General features: G+C 36.5%; 1 non-coding gene across 1 annotated transcript; it reads left to right on the top strand.

Annotated features, from left to right (window-relative positions):
- Positions 1–9,211: 9,211 nt before the first annotated feature.
- On the top strand, positions 9,212–9,318 carry LOC141698983 (small nucleolar RNA R71). The gene has a single exon (XR_012565476.1). It is a non-coding gene; the product is annotated as a small nucleolar RNA R71 (small nucleolar RNA).
- The last annotated feature ends 8,198 nt before the right edge of the window (positions 9,319–17,516 follow it).

A 17,516-nucleotide genomic window follows, 5' to 3' on the forward strand; every position in this document is an offset into this window, starting at 1 on the left:
GGTAAAAATCATGCGAAAATGGGGAATAGGTCGTGGGTTTTATGGGATGAATTTTGTGTTTTAATTTTCTTATTTTTTTGGATTTTTATTGACCTAAAAAAAAATTCTGGCAGCCGACCCCTGAGCGGTCGCTCAGCTCAGCTGCTGAGCGACCGCTCAGCAGAGCTGAGCGGGCGCTCAGGGGGTCACTGGAAAAAAAAATTTAAAGTCCGGTTTTTCTGATTTTTTTTGTGGTTTTGGATAGGTTATTAACTTCTAAGGGTTCCTGTAACAATAATTCATGGGTTTCCTCCCACGCAGCGCTTCTTTCTCGTCATTAGCTTGACATTGCGTTCCTTCCTCAAGTTGACAACAAAACAGCACTAACCACTTCTCGGTTTGCCGTGTCCCCATAGTAGTGCTTCAAACGCTGACCATTAACCTTGAATGCTTGGTCCAGATCATTCTCAAAAATCTCCACCGCTCCATGTGGAAACACAGTTTTGACAATAAAAGGCCCAGACCACCTTGATTTCAACTTCCCAGGAAAAAGTCGGAGACGAGAGTTGAATAAGAGAACTTGTTGCCCCGACACGAATAACTTAGGATGTAGCTTCCTATCGTGCCACCTCTTCACCTTTTCCTTGTACATTTTGTTGTTCTCGTACGCTTGGAGTCGAAATTCATCAAGTTCATTAAGCTGAAGCATTCACTTCTTTCCAGCTGCGTCTAGATCCAGGTTTAACTTTTTCAACGCCCAATAGGCCTTATGCTCAAGCTCCGCAGGTAAATGACATCCCTTACCATACACCAGTTGAAACCGGGACATACCAAGTGGAGTTTTGTATGCTGTTCTGTAAGCCCAAACAGCTTCATCGAGCTTTAAAGACCAATCCTTCCTTGACGGACAAACAACCTTCTCTAGAATGCGCTTGATCTCTCTGTTAGACACTTCCGCTTGACCATTTGTTTGCGGATGATAGGCAGTAGCAACTCGATGATTCACATTATAATGCTGCATCATAGAAGTGAACTTACGGTTGCAGAAATTCGACCCTTCATCACTTATGAATACCCGAGGCGTTCCAAACCTTGTGAAAATCTGCTTATGAAGAAAATTCAACACTGCCTTTGCATCATTTGTCGGTAGAGCTTTGACTTCTACCCATTTTGAGACATAATCGACTGCCAGCAAGATGTACTGATTGTTGCAGGACGAGACAAAAGGCCCCATGAAATCGATTCCCCAAACATCAAAGACCTCGACTTCAAGCATCACATTTAACGGCATTTAATCCTTTCTCGTCAAATTTCCCACTCTTTGGAAACGATCACACCTTAAAACAAACTGATGAGCATCCTTAAACAAAGTAGGCCAGAAAAAACCTGCTTGCAGAATACGAGCTGTCGTCTTCTCACCACCATAGTGTCCACCATAAATTGTAGAGTGGCAGTCTCGTAATATCCCCTCCGTCTCACAGAACGGGATACATCTCCTGATGATCTGGTCAGCTCCCTCTCTAAACAAATATGGTTCATCCCACATATACCACTTCACCTCATGCAGAAACTTCTTCTTTTGAGCTGAGGTCAAATTAGGAGGCATTATATTGCTGACAAGATAGTTTACAATATCTGCAAACCATGGCTCTTCCTCCTGAACTGCGAACAACTGCTCATCCGGAAAAGACTCGTTGATTAATGTCTTATCTTGTGAAGTAGACTCGGGATTCTCCAATCTAGAGAGATGGTCAGCTACTTGATTCTCAGTACCCTTTCGATCCTTGATCTCTAACTCAAATTCCTATAGTAAGAGCACCCAACGAATGAGTCTAGGCTTCGAATCCTTCTTGGAAACCAAATAGCGAATGGCCGCATGATCAGTGAATACTGCCACTTTTGTCCCAAGCAGATAAGATTGAAATTTCTCGAAACCAAAGACTATAGCCAAGAGCTCCTTCTCAGTAGTGGTGTAGTTCATTTGGGCCCCATTTAAGGTCTTGCTAGCATAGTAGACCACATGAAAGAGATTATTCTTGCGCTGCCCAAGAACTGCGCCTACCGCATAATCACTCGCATCACACATCATCTCAAATGGCTCTGTCCAATCCGGTGCTGTAATAACTGGTGCAGTGATTAAACTCTTCTTAAGAGTCTCGAATGCCGTCAAACATTCATCATCAAATTTAAAAGGCACATCTTTCTCAAGCAAGTTGCATAACGGCTTAGATATCTTCGAAAAGTCCTTGATGAACTGCCGATAAAAACCCGCATGACCAAGAAAACTACGGATTCCTTTCACCGAAATAGGTGGTGGAAGATTTTCAATGACTCCCACCTTGGCTTTATCCACCTCCAGACCTGTAATAACCCCAATTTTTTTGGAAATTTTTGAAACCCTTATGAATAGTATTTTTGCTGAATGGGAAAACTTTTCATGCCACACTATGTAGGGGTTCTGGTATGGATATTTTGAGATTTTATTAGTACTTTATATGGGATATAAGTGTATGTAAAGATCGTCAGAATCCAAATTCCGAACACTTTGATTTTCCCGGAAATCCACTAGATACGGAAAGAATTGAGTATAGGGTAACAGGATAAAAAGGATTTAAATTAAAGGATTATAAGAGAGGATCATAAAAGGAATATAATATATTGAGAAAGGTTAAGGGAACCTAAGTAATAAGATCCCGGGTATGATCCCTCAAACGGTAAATGAAAACGAAAGTTAAGCGAACCGTATAACAGATCAGCGGTCATTAGGCAAACAATTAGGAAGTTAATCAAGGGGATTAGAGAGGATGATGTCACCCAACCAATGAGAAGAGGACAAAGAGGGAAAGATGACATCATAGCATGACATAAGCATGACATGGGAAGGAAGGAGGTGTGGTTGAATTAGAACCACACAAAGTCCAAGGTTAAATAGGTAATTAACTAACACAAAAACAAAACCAAATCAACCAAGCCAAACAAATCATTTTTTCACCAAAACAAAATTCTATTTTCTCATCACCAAGAACATTGCTCTCGGTTTTTACTATTTCAAAGGGAAAATTTTTCAAAATCCAAGATCCAAGCTTCCTAAATTGGTAAGATAATTCCCTAGTGTTCCTTATACATAGTTATGGTTATATTATGAGTTTAAGCCACCAATTCATTCTCTATCTTCTTCAATAAATCAATGAAGAAGACAATGAATAGTGACTTCAAGAATTTTAACTTGATTTTCTTGTTTTTCCTTTAAGATCCAAGCTTTCCTAAGACTCCTCAAGGCTTCTTAAGGCTTCCTAGCTACTCACACCACTTCAAGGAAGGTATATCATCTCCAAACCCTAGCTTTAATTTGTATACTAGGTTGATTTTGGTTGTTAGGGTAAAGAGTAGCTTGAAGCATGTTTGTTTAAGAGTTTGGGTTGGAATGGTGGTGATTGAATTGTTGAAATCTTAAGATTGGTTAAAGAATGTAGTATAGTTTAAATTCAAGTTTTAGGAGTAAGTAAATGGATTATAATGAGTTGGTTTGGGGCTGTTTTAATGTATTTTGGATGGAGTTTGGATTGGATTGTGAATTGGGGTTGAATTGTGGTTGTTTTGAGTTGGTTTAAATTTGGGAAATCGCGTAAACATACCCGTCGTAATATCCGATTTACTTTAGACTGCTTTTGTTCATAACATTAGGACCCGAGAACCCCCTGCTAGATGTTGACCATTGCCATGTTTAGATAGCTCATGTTACGAGCTTCGTTTTGATATGTAGTTCGTTTGATTCCGATGTACGGTTTAGGAGAAACGACCGTTTTAAGTAACGGCGTTTCGCGAACGAAACTTTTCCCCTCGCCTTACTTTGAAACATAGGTTAAAGACCAAAAAGGGTTAATTAATGTATGAAACAATTATTGTAAGAGTGTTAGGCAGTTGGTAAGACACTCGCGAAGGAATCGCCTTAAAACTCGTAATGGTTAAATTATTAAAAATGGTGGAGCCGAGGGTACTCGAGTGACTTAAGAGAATCAGTAAGCGCAAAACGAGCGTCAGAGTCTAAGTTGGTTAGAGTATAGATTTACAAGTAACTTTGGTTTAATTCCAACTTACTTGTTGTTTATAGGTTACCAGACTCGTCCCGAGCCATTCGTAACCCCCAGTCGCTCAGGCAAGTTTTCTATCCGTTATACTGTTGTTGTGATGTATATGTGTATATGCATTATCTTGCGATAGATGCATGTTGATTAATTAGCAAATGTGCGATATATTGAAGCATGCTGATATGGTATATATATGCATGCCTGTTTCGTATTCTTGCCATATATATCTGTTGGTTCAGTTGATAATACCTATGCTAGAGAATAGCGGTAATTTGCATATACCCATAGTATAGGGACCCAAAGGTGAAAACATTTTCTAAAACCGGGAGTCGAGGATCCCGAGTAGATTTTATATATATATATATTTATATATATATGGTTATAGTTTTCCAAACTATTAATCGAATAAGGTTTATTCGATAACTTTATTTTATTTAATGAATATTATTTGAATATTCATCCGAGGACTTATGACTCCTTTATTTTATTATTGAATATTATTTCGAATATTCATCCGAGGGCTTATGACTCAGTTTATATTATTTAATGATCGTTAATTGGATAGTCATTTGAGGATGTATTGACTCCTTTATTTTATTTAATGAATATTATTTATAATATTCATTCGAGGTATTATGACTCCGCTTATTATTTAATAATATTCTTTATTTTATTAAAGAATAATGTTTCGATAATCAAACTTATTTTCGATTATTCAAATAAAGATAGTACTTTCATATAAGTATATCTTTGGTTATTTAATACTCATTTCAAGAATAAGTTTTAAAACTTCTACTCCGATTATTTTTATAAGATTATTCTCTATGGGAATATTATTTAAATAATATTCAGAAATTTTCTAAATATATTGGGACTGATTTACTTCATTAAATCAGCATTACTCCAAACACTCTTTAAAGTATTTTCGAGTCTTCAAAATGATTTTTAAAAGTTAGAGCGGATCCCAAAACTCATTTTTATATTTAAGATCTTCCTTTTAAAAAGGGGATTTAAATACTCGCTCAAAACCTGAGGGATCCGGCTCTATGGTGTATTTTATATTCACAACAAGGTTGCAGTTTTGGTAAATAAATTGATTACTTTCCCAACGTTCGGGAAGTAAGTCCATCTATCGAGTCGGCATAAGCAACATGGGCTCAGTGGGCGTCCATGATAGTGTAAGTGGCTCAGTGGGAGTCCATCAAATGCATAAGTGGCTGAGTGGCAGTCCATCATAAGGTCCTATTGCGACCAGGGTGATGACCAGTGGGGAATTCGTCCATCTACTAGTAGAAAAGGTTACTTATTGGTATCTTTGCCTGATCAGCAAGATATCAGGTTTATGCAAAATTTCTTTTCTTTCCAAATTCATTGGATATTGCAACTCTGTTCATACTTTACATGACAGAGGTTTTCAGGAAATGTATGAGAGATATATATAGGTGTATATATATATCGGGACTTAATGAAGTATCTCGTAACTTCATTTCATTCAATAATATTTCAAAGATTGAATCTATTCAAGTATTATTTTGTAGTCTCATCTATGTGATGAACTTTTGAACTAATTATAACTTGAACGGTGGTAGTTCAAGTAGTATTTGGAAAAGATGTAAGTATATTGGAGTATCTTGTAACTTCATCTTTTAAACTTATATCTAGTAAATGATTATCTTATGCATGACAAAGATTTTGAGAAAAACGTTGAGACAAGGTTAGATATATGAGATCACCTTGCAACGGTATTTTTATACAGTTATACACTGGAACTCTGTGTGTATTATGCATGGAAGAGGACTTCCAATATTTTGAAAAGTATATATATATATACTGAATATTTTGCGACTTCATCGCATTAAGATATCAACTTGGTTCATTTCTTCTTAACCAAGACTTTCTTGAGTACTATGAGAATGCTCATATATTGTAAGTTATTATAAATATTATTTTGGTGGGCTTGCTGCTCACCCTTGCTTTCTTCTTTCATCACACAACATCAGATAGGCAAGATGAACAGGACCAAGCTCCCAATTCGCGAGCGGATAGGAAACGTTCCACAGTTTCCTATAGGCGTTGATGTCGCTGTAGCTGAGGTAGGAACTACCAATAGGCTAGGTTTTCAACTTATGATGTACCAGACTTATGTATAATTATGAATTGTAATAATGGCAAAGAAATGTAAATTTATTCAGAAACCTTTTTAAGGTGTATTGGCATATAATTGTGGAATAAAACGACTTATGATTATTTTTGGATATTCATCTCTGAGACTATAACTTGTGGTGTGTGTGTTTATTGTGGGGTCACAGTACAGAGTAGTTGATTGTGTATTAAGATTGGGTGTTATTAAGGGAAATGGAACTCGTGATAATCCGGATCCCCGATCCCGGATTTGGGGTTGTTACAAGACCATTGCTAGAGACCTTATGCCCAAGAATTATGCCTTCACGCACCATAAAATGACATTTTCCCAATTGAGCACCAAATTAGTTTCCACACACCTTTTGAGCACGGCACGAAGATTATTCAAACATTCATCATACGAATGTCCAAAGACGGAGAAGTCGTCCATGAACACCTCAACATTATTCCCAATCATGTCAGAGAATATAGCCATCATACATCTCTGAAAAGTGGCCGGGGCGCCACATAACCCAAACGAAACTCTGCGAAAAGCAAACGTGCCAAATGGACAAGTGAAGGTAGTCTTTTCTTGATCCTCTGGTGCAATACAAATCTGATTATACCCTGAGTAAACATCCAGAAGACAATAATACTCATGACCAGCCAATCTGTCAAGCATCTGATCAATAAATGGAAGAGGGAAGTGATCCTTCCTCGTGGCCTTGTTCAACTTTCGGTAGTCCATGCATACTCTCCATCATGTAACTGTTCGAGTGGGGCTAAGCTCATTCTTCTCATTTGCTACCACAGTGATACCTCCTTTCTTAGGCACACATTGCACAGGGCTCACCCAAGAATTGTCAGAAATAGGATAAATGATACCTGCATCTAGCCATTTCAGAATTTCTTTCTTCACCACCTCCTTCATGATAGGATTAAGTCTGCGCTGCTACTCAACAGTTGGCTTACTACCCTCCTCTAGCAGAATCTTATGCATGCAATATGAAGGGCTGATCCCTTTGATGTCTGCTATGGTCCATCCAATAGCCGATTTGAATTCTCTCAAAATCCTTAAGAGCTTGTCATCCTCACTACCTGAAAGGTCAGATGCAATAATAACAGGTAAAGTAGATGCATCACCTAAAAAAGCATACCTCAAGTATTCAGGCAATGGCTTAAGCTCCAAGGTAGGTGCTTCCTCAATTGATGGTTTGAGCTTTCCTTCAGCATTCTTGAGGTCAGAAGTACCAAGAGATTCAAACGGCATGTCCAGCTTTCGCCTCCAGGAAGAAGCATTAAGATATTGTAACTGCTCGTTGCCATCTTCATCATTACTATCAAAATCCCCCACTAAAGCCTTCTCTAATGCATCAGACAGTAGCATATGATCGAGTTCGGAAGTAACCGCGGAATCAATCACATCCACTTTTAAGCACTCCTCATCTTCTGTAGGGAATTTCATTATTTTGAATACATTGAAGGTCACATCCTGATCCTGTACCCGCATAGTAAGTTCACCTTTCTGCATATCTATCAAGGAACGGCCAGTAGCCAAGAAAGGTCTTCCCAAAATTATGGGAATCTTCTTATCTTCCTCGAAATCCAGAATAACAAAGTCGGCAGGAAAGAAGAGCTTATCCACCTTGACTAGCACATCCTCCACTATGCCCCTTGGGTAAGTAATAAAACGATCAGCCAATTGTAGAGACATGTAGGTGGGTTTTGGATCAGGAAAATCCAACTTTTTAAAGATCGACAACGGCATCAGGTTGATGCTTGCTCCCAAATCACAAAGGCACTTATCGAACGACAACTTGCCAATGGTGCAAGGAATGGTAAAGCTACCTGGATCTTTAAGCTTTGGAGGTAACTTTTGCAGCAGCACAGCGCTGCATTCTTCCGTTAGAGCAACGGTCTCAAGGTCATCCAGTTTCACCTTCCTAGAAAGAATACTCTCCATAAACTTTGTATAACTAGGCATTTGCTCCAGAGCCTCAGCGAAAGGTATATTGATGTGAAGTTTCTTGAACACCTCCAGAAACTTACCGAATTGCTTATCCAGCTTTTGTTGTTACAATCTCTTAGGGAAAGGTGGTGGAGGATAGAGCTGATTCTCCCCTATATTACTCTCAGGCAGAGTGTGTTCAACAGTAGTCTTCCTTGGTTCCGCCGCTTTCTCCTTTTGCTTAGCTTCTTCATCTCTAACTTCAGCTTCTCTTTCCTTTGCCTTTTTAGCATCAGCAACTTTCCCAGACCTTAAGGTAATAGCCTTGACTTGCTCTTTAGCTTCCTTCCTTCCTGGTACTTCCGTGTCACTGGGAAGTGTTCCAGGTTGATGATTGAGCACTGCATTAGCTATTTGACCGATTTGATTTTCCAAGGTCTTGATCGAAACCACTTGACTCTTGCACAACAGCTTAAGTTCCTCAAAATCAGCACTAGTGGGTGCAGCTGCACTTCCCTGTTGAGGATATGATTGCCTTTAAGCATACTGCTGTGGTTGCTGGAATCCAGGTGGATTGAACTGTTTACTCACACCTTGCTGATATGGCGGCTGAATAGCATTCTGATTATTACCCCAGCTGAAATTTGGATGATTTCTGTTGTTAGGATGATAAGTAGCTGGCACGGGTTGTTGTTGTCGCTGATAATTGTTCACATATTGAACAGTTTCGTTGACGAGAGAACACTGATCCGTAGTATGAGAACCTGCACAAAGCTCACAGACCATAGCTATTTGATTGACTCCATAGGTAGCTAGAGAATCGACCTTCATAGATAGCGCTTGGAGCTGCGCTGCAATAGCGGTGGCTGCATCGACTTCCAGAATACCTGCTACCTTCCCAGGCATCATCCTCTGAGTTGGGTTTTGATGCTCATTTGCAGCCATAGTCTTGATAAGATTATAAGCCTCAGTATAGCTTTTGGCCCACGAGGCGCCTCAAGCTGCTGCATCGAGCATGGGCCGAGATTGGGCCCCCAAACCATTATAGAAACCAGTGATCACCATCCAATCGGGCATTCCATGATGTGGACACTTTCTCAACATCTCCTTGTAGCGTTCCCAAGCATCGCACATAGATTCTGTAGGTTGCTGCGTAAACTGAGTAAGAGCACTCCTCATAGCAGCAGTCTTTGCCATTGGATAAAACTTCACCAGAAACTTTTGCGCAAGATCTTGCCAAGTAGTGATGGACCCAGCTGGTTCAGAATGTAACCAGTCCTTAGCTTTGTCCCTCAGTGAGAATGGGAAAAGCCTCAGCTTGATAGCCTCATCAGTCACGCCATTATATTTGAAAGTAATGCAGATCTCGACAAAATTCCTTATGTGCATGTTGGGGTCTTCCGTCGCAGCACCTCCGAGAGAAATAGAATTCTGTACCATCTGAATAGTGCCTGGCTTGATTTCAAAGGTGTTAGCTTGAATAGTCGGATGAAGAATGCTTGACTGAATGTCATCAATTTTAGGCCGAGAAAAGTCCATAAGAGCTGGATCGGCCGGAACAATACGATCACCCATGATTACTGGTTCTTTCTGCTCACTTCCTGAATCCAAATCTTCAAAATCTATCTTCTCCGGAATATCAAGAACTTAGTTTGTCTCCTCAGCTGTATCTAAAGTCCTCTTGCGAGTACGAGAACGAGTTTGCATAAACGCTCGCTAAAGTACCTGAAACACAACCGAAAATAATAAGTAACAAAAACGTCTTAATCACTGAGTCCTAACGACCAATGATGGTAAGTACATAAACTAAACAAATACGCCGAGTCCCCGGCAGCGGCGCCAAAAACTTGTTAGGGCGAAAACACGCGCTAATAATACACGCAAGTATACGCGTTCGCAAGTAATATAGAATACTTTCTAGTTTATTCCCACAGAGACTCAGACTAATTATGTTCAATTAAACTCACTCACCAATGTATGTTTACTTCTCAATGTTAAGACAGTAACACTTAGAATTGTTAACTATTTATTAACTACAATTAACTACTAAAATTAACCACTTAACTAACACTTCGAATTAACAATATTAAAACACTCATGAGATCACAACTTCATTACGACTTCCTTCTATAGTCATTATTATTACCCTTAGCATGCAACAGTGATGATATTAATCGAATAACACGAAACTGATAAAAGCCAACTTTCATTGTACTAATACCATTCTACCAAACATCCACAATTAAGATTGAAGTTGGATAGGCATCAATTATGTTGAGTCCCTATATGTCTACAGAAATTGACAACATAATGACTTAAGCACAAGTTATTCCTTTTGATTACACAGGGCGAATAAAACGGTTAGAGTTACCCACTAATCATGCAACATCATACATGAACCTATGCTAGCATGTCAAGTTCTAAATCTCGAGATCCATCATCGCTTCACAAGAGATTAACACCCTATCTTATATGTTCGCGACGCACATAAGACGAATACGCACAAACAATACTAGATATCATACAATCATCACACACTAAGGTATTAAACAACTAACTAAAGAATTCCATAGTAAATCCGTTACGACCCCATGATCACGATTAGCCCATGATAGCACTTATCGTCATCATGGGTTCATATGAAAACATGATAAATAAACACAAGATAATAATAACTAAACTAATTATATTAAACCATAGTACGTCACAAGAGTAAATAGGTTCAAAGCAAAGAAAACTAGCATCCAACGTTACAACGAAATAAAGAATCACAAGAAAATATGCTTCCTCTTCGTTGCGGTGTGCTAAAACGGTCTTCTTCCTTATCTCCTTCTCTCCTTGCTTAATACAACGATCCAACCTAGTGAAAACGTCTCTGAATCTACTTATATAGAAGTCCCATAAAACTCAGATTACACAGAAGTTGGAAGCCAAACAGAATTAGAAGTCTAAAATAATTTATCTTTTTTCCCGACCCTGCGCGACCGCTCAGCATAGCTGAGTGGCCGCTCAGCTTCCTGCGCGGCCGCTCAGCATAGCTGAGCGGGCGCTCAAACCCCTACTGGATTTTTTCTGAGTTTGCTCCGTTTCTTCGCTGTAATCTGCTCCTCTCTTCCCTCTCGCAATGCTAAACACGTGCCAGGCTTATTCTTGATGATTACTCCCCCGAAATGCAACTATCACCCTGAAATGCACAAAAACTAGATAAACGCATCAAATACACAAAATACTTGATTTCAAGACACTAATTTAAGCTATTTTAAGACGTTCTAAGTGGTATAAAATGCCACTTATCAAAGACATGCATGTGATATAAAAAGACTAAGTCAAATTGAAAGCCCTAAGTAAGTTGTGTGATAGTCTAAGTTTGCATTTTGTATTGTATTACTTGAGTCTGTATCAATGTAAATATATTAGATTGGAGTATTTTTCTGTAAATAGTATCAAGCCTAAGAATAAACTATGAAAGAAGATCATGAAGATCATGCCTCAGAGAATGTGTGAAGAAGCTTGGAGTTGAATAAATCTATTTTGAGAAAAACATTCTAAGTCAAGAAATCTACAAGTCACAGATCAAGTCATATAGAGAAGTCATTCGAGAACTCCAGAATGACTTATCGATAAGTCAAGAAAAGCTTATAGAGAAGTCTCAGAGATATCGACAAGTCAAATTGAAGATGTGAAGATTAGAGATATCGACAAGTCATTTTTGCACTAGAGAACTCAGAGATATCGACAAGCCAAAATGAATACATGAAGATTGGAGATATCGACAAGTCAAAGTATCACCAGAGATCTCAGAGATATCTACAAGTCAAAATTCAAATAGAGATTTCAGAGATATCGACAAGTCTTTTCTAAATGCATAAATTCAGAGATCTCGACAAGTCCAAATTCTCTTATAGAGAACTCACAGACTTCGATAAGTCAAAACAACTATAGAGTAATAAGAGATCTCGATAAGTCATTATACTTATCGAGATGTCGAGTTCTCTATTTAAAAAACTGGAGATCTCGATATAAAACTCAAGTACAAGATGCAGACCAGTTAAAGATCCAAGATTTTTAATCAAAAAACAAATCAATCACTTATTTGAAAAGTGTATAATAGCAACTTGAAGAGTACAAGATCAAAGGCCAAGATTAACTGTCAAAGTAAAGTCACAGACATGCACGATTTGCAAAGATACACTAAGCCAGAAATAAAAAGTTGTAGTTAACTTAAAGTAGGGTTTAGTACATGCTATTGCATGTTGTAAAAAACCAGTGTTTACTATTCTTATAAAGTAAACATTGGATGCTTTATTTTAAAAAAAATGATATAGATCTAGAAAATCTTGTAACTCTCAAGAGAGAAGCTTAGTTCTTTAACAACAAAGAACCCAGAAATTTGTAGCAAGACATACTTGATTTTAATATAAAATTAAGTGTGTTTTGAAAGATAGTGTGTTCATATGCATGTCTTATTATTCCTGTTAAAACATATTATCTCTAAAATTAGATTACTTTGTTCACCATCCATAACAGTTCAAAAAGCTTAAAAATAATCCAAAACACATTCACCCCCCTCCCCTGTGTTGTATTCATTACCTAACAATTATGTTTAATAATTTTGATTCGATTTTTCTTTAATTTGAATGATATTTGGTTAAAATTAAGCCCATAGATAGTTTGTTTTATATTTGAGATTATCGATTTTTTCAATTTGCTTGGCCGAACTTCGATTTAAATTGGCCGGAGAATGATTTCTAGGGACGGTTAGAAGTTTTTGACGCTTGATTTGTGTTGTCAGTATGATTTAGAACATAAGCCTTATGGAAACAAGGCAAAACGGTACCGATTCGACCTTGAATCGAAGTGACCGAAATTTGCTAGAGCTTCATCGGAGTTCTTCGGTTTTCACCGGAGAAGACGAAACTGTGATTGAGGATGGTCGTTGAAACTAGTTATGTGTTGTTGTGTTGTTACTGAACGAGATCGATGAAAAAAACGGGATTAAACAGATCGATTGTGGCCAGAATAAACTCGCCGGAAACTGGCCAAAACAACCGGAATATGGGTTTATGCAACTCGACCCGGTGGAGTTCTTCGCAACCCGGTTTCGATCTGAAAATCCTAATTCTAAAAATCCTGTAAGTGTTTTTGGATTTCCTTTTTATTTTCAATCAAAATTCATTTTCTTAAATTCTAAAAATTGTTTTAAAAATCCAAAAATAATTCAGTTATTTATATTAAATAATTACCTAAATTATTTGAATCCTAGAAAATTATTTTCTTTATTATTTTTCAAGATTCTAATTTTTATTTTATTATTTATAATTTATTTTAATTAATTATTTATGGATTTAATTAATATATTAATTCATTTAATTAATTAATTTTATCTATAAATAAATAATAAAATGCAACTATTTATAATTAAGTCAAATGATGATTTAAAAATTATTTTGAGCTTTTAAACTTTATATAAAGTTATTTAAAAATTCAAATAATATAATTATTAATTGAATTATTCTTATTTTATTCATAATAAATAGACCGTTTGTCCGTTTAATACGAAACGAACGCATCTAGACTCGGAAAAATATTTTGAATATATTAAAAATACTTTTGAGACACAAAATATTCCGTTTCGGAAGCTCTCTTGATTTTGTAAGTATTTCTAAGTCGTGTAATTATTAAAAGGTCATATTTCGACTCGATTCCAGTTTTAAACGTACTGAATCGAATGTTTTGACGAACTGAGGTATATGTTATATGAAGTATGTGATACGTGCCTTATGTGTTTACGTATTATATAAATGTTGAGTCCGCGTGTCTATTAAACTTTATATAAACAAACGTGATCCTTATCTATTATCACCAGGTGGGTAGACGATAAGGATAAACATATAGAATAGACAATTATATATTATCGGTTGACTGAAATAGTATCTTTTATGATAGATATAAATACTTCGAGGTATTCAAAGCCAGACAGTGATAGTGACAGAAAAGTTTGATTATGCGTGATAATGAGACGAGTAGATACAGAGAGAGTAGAGGTCAACATAGCTTGGTGATTGAAAGTTAAAAAGTGGATCAATTGAGGCAAGTATTCCTGAACTTTTTTGTGATATATTGCAAGTATTTCTCTCATATTCTAAATTCATAATAGTTAAATGTTTTATATTTTACTGTAATTACTCTTAAATATACAAGTACCTTATATTATTGTTCCTTATTATTACTGATTGATCTCTTCAGCAAACACTTATTATTCCGGGTTATTTGCGAACCCTGAATCGGGATGTTTTAAACTCAAAGTGATTTGACATCAAAATATTCCATGGACTGGATGGTTACGATAAGGGCCAGAGATGGCTGGACCCTTTATTTTATAAGGCCAAAATGGCGGGTCCAGTGAAGGCTGGACCCTTGTGTATTGGGCCATAATGCCTGGGTACCCGAATTGATCTATACAGGTAGGTATAGATCTGCACTATATCCTAACTGATCAGCAGCGTATGGGTGTGAATGTTAGTTCTAGTGTCCGGTCTATTTATTGTTGATCGCCATTAACGACATTCCTTATTGAAAGGTTTTATGATTACAAAACCGAACAAAGAATTGATTCAGGTAATGAATCAGTAAATTGCTCGTTACTTTTGATATATGATTAAGGGCTAATAAAGGCCAATATTTTATTCGCTCATCTACTTCAAATAAATAAAGATGTCTATAAAATTATTTAAATATTGTGTCTGGGAATTTCTTTTGATATTGATATTTGGAAACCTATTATGATACTTGATGGGCATTTTTGGCTCACTCTTGCTTTGTGAATTCTTATTTCTTTCAGTATCAAATGAGGATAAAAGTGAATAGCTCTTAATAGAAAGAAAGATTGGAAAGATCCCAGTTGCGGGGAGTTGGAAATGTCCGAGTGAATAAGACGAGGAAGTTAGTAAAGAGGTAATAAAACTTTATTTATTTGTTATAAATCTTAGAAGGTTAGCTTCTTGTTCCATACCATAACCTGTAAACGATCCGTAATTGAGGGGTTATCTGTATATTGTTTTAATATAAATGTTTATATTATTTATGAGGTTGGTTGGTGACACCCAATCCTGATCCCGGATTTGGGGATGTTAACAAATCCGATATTGATTATTAATATAGGATGTTGTTAAGATAGGTGTAAGGTGAATATACCGACGCTATAGATATATTGGGTACCTAGATCCTATAGTTATGATGAGTTGACGGCTCGACAGATATTGGGTAAACTACCCTGATTTCTATATGATTTCAAATGGAGGTTGGAATGATTCTTTTAAGAATTTGTAATAGAGGAGATAAATGAGTATTGGTATGATCCTGTTTAGGATCGCGTAGTGGGAAAAGGCTATTAGTGTTTAACCAAGCAAGTCAAGAGGAAACTTAGAGTTGCCAGTGTTGGAGGCACTTTTAACAATTAATCCCAGATATCCTTGTGATATTCTTCTTGTTATTGTGAGCTACATCTCGGGCTCCGCACAAGGAATGACACTTACCTTATTAGGTATACTTAAGGTTAACAAGAAAAGTATGACCTTATCTACGGACAGAATGTCGAATGGCGTCAATTGGCTGTAACTACGACATCAAAGACGACGATGAGAATATCAAAGATAGTACCAGATGTCGGCATTGGAGTTAGTGTTATGAATAAGATAGTATGCAATGGTAAATAAAGTTTTCGTTGACTAATGAATGAGAAATGAACCCAAGGAGGAATAGAAAATATATCGAACTGGATGGACCCTTATATGGTCATTTCTTTACTTAGGTACCTCATTAGCGGATTATGAAAATAACAAATGACTTATATGGTAATGACGACCATGTGTACAATTTTTTAAAATTTTAAAACAAGTTTTCGAAAAATATTTTCTTAATAAATTTCTAAAAGATCTTTACACAAAATGAGTTTTAAATTTTGGTTATCGAATTACTATTTGAGTTTCTTGTTTATTACAAGTAGTAGATTACTTGGAAGAATAGTTGATTCAGACTTTGTATTGTTAGTTCAGAGGGCCAAGTAGACTGTTAATACGGAGAAGTTTGAAATTTTCTCGGAAGAAAAGTGCAAACCTTGTTTAATAGTATCAATAATTAATCAACATGCGGAAACATTATTTATCCAATTTATAAAATTATTAAAGTTTAAAAAAGGGGGGCTCATTGACCCAAAAGAAGTCTGAGGATGGTTGAGGAAAATGGAGGAATCTTCCAGACGATTGAAGAAGAATAATATTTCTATTGATGGAGTCGAAGTGTTGCATGATTGATGGTTATTCTACACAGCATAAACGAAATTAGAAGCTATGATTATAAATCCCGTAAGAACGCGATTATGATCGAATTATTAAAGTATCGAACGTGGAGACATGACGCTAAAAAAGAAGACTTAATAAATAGGAATTTATTATAATTAAACAATCTATGAAGATATTCCAGAGGACATTCTGAAATTATGATATGACGTCGATTTGGGATCTATTGATCGAACGAGTCTTGAAGATATATATAAGTGAAATGCGAAGGGCGACTAATAGTATCATTTTTTCATATAACACGATAGCGTATATTCTTCTCAATCCTTGAATAAGTATAAACTTCTTTCGTTAATCCGTTCAAAGAGGCAATAAAGAAGGAGAGGTTATTGAATCCCGTTTCAAATCATTCTTCCTTCAAAATATTTCTTCTAATTGAGATGAGCAGTGTTATGGTGTGACGCTTTATCGAAATGACGAAGAGTCTGGTGGGACGTCATCTAATCATGTGTTGTATGCCATATAGTACGAAAGACTGGCCATCTTGAGAACAAATATGGTTATCTCATTCATTTATAAATGAGTACTCATTATTTCTTCCTAATTATGAGTTTATTGATTTATGGATCCTTCCAACTATTTTGTTACACTATTGTTCTTTAAAAAAAAGCTTTCCAATTAGAATCATATACATAAATTCTCTTCTTGTGTAAGGTCTATTTTTTGAAGGTTTAAAAGAAGGGAAAATAATTACGTATAGTATCTGGAATTACATGTTAAGTATATATATGATTACAAGATAATAAATTGTGGACATTTACGTGCAAAGAAATATGTAGATAACGTGGTTGACACGAAGATATCAAATCGGGAATGAATATCTGTTATACATGATATATTTCAAGTCTGAGATTTTGGCGTAAAATGGATTAGTTAGCGAACCGTATTAGGTAAATTAACCATGGAAATATGAAAGTAAAGTTTTGTACACCTGACAAAGCAAACGAATAATTGGACAACATGAGAAGATTAAGGAATTCTTATTAGTAACTCAGACAAGCGATTAATATGTGAGAAGACGAA

The sequence above is a fragment of the Apium graveolens genome, chromosome 11 (genome assembly GCF_009905375.1).
Source record: "Apium graveolens cultivar Ventura chromosome 11, ASM990537v1, whole genome shotgun sequence".
Lineage (NCBI taxonomy): Eukaryota > Viridiplantae > Streptophyta > Magnoliopsida > Apiales > Apiaceae > Apium > Apium graveolens.